The sequence below is a fragment of the Cryptomeria japonica genome, unplaced genomic scaffold, assembly GCF_030272615.1.
Source record: "Cryptomeria japonica unplaced genomic scaffold, Sugi_1.0 HiC_scaffold_167, whole genome shotgun sequence".
Taxonomy (NCBI): Eukaryota; Viridiplantae; Streptophyta; class Pinopsida; order Cupressales; family Cupressaceae; genus Cryptomeria; species Cryptomeria japonica.
The window spans coordinates 201,726-202,500 of NW_026728989.1; positions in this window are offsets into that span (position 1 = coordinate 201,726).

The following is a 775-nucleotide window of genomic DNA, read 5'->3' on the forward strand; positions in this document are numbered from 1 at the left end:
ACCATCTTCGTATCGGACGCATCGCGGGATAGGGGGCTGTCACTGGTAGTCGCCCCAAGCGTGTCCGATGCTTGGACCATTCCTAGGCGGCCCTGAAGCCTCTTCCGTCTAGCCGTTGGGGCCTTCCCGCCCCATCCCTCGCCTCGCACCCCCGATTGCTATGCGGTGAGGCTCCTCGGCCGCCTTGGAACCATCTGTGTATCGGACGCATCGCGGGATAAGGGGTTGGCACTGGCAGTCGCCCCAAGCGCGTCCGATGCTTGGACCATTCCGAGGTGGCCCTGAAGCCTCTTCCGTCTAGCCGTTGGGGCCTTCCCGCCCCATCCCTCGCCTCGCACCCCGATTGATATGCGGTGAGGCTCCTCGGCCGCCTTGGAACTATCTGTGTATCGGACGCATCGCGGGATAAGGGGTTGGCACTGGTAGTCGTCCCAATCGCATCCGATGCTTGGACCATTCCGAGGCGGCCCTGCAGCCTCTTCCGTTTAGCCGTCGGGGCCTTCCCGCCGCATCCCTCGCCTCGCATCCCGATTCCTATGCGGTGAGTCTTCTCGGCCGCCGCGGAACTATACCTGTTATTGCTACTGCATCCTTCGGCTGGTAACCTCCTCTGCCGCCTTGGAACGTTCTCTTTGTCGGACGCGTCGCGGGATAAGGGGTTGGCACTGGTAGTCGCCCCAAGCGCGCCCGATGCATAGACCGCTCCGAGTCGACCTTGCTTTCAGCCTCTCACATGCATAGACCTCTCTGAGTCGACCCTGCAGCCTCTCACGTT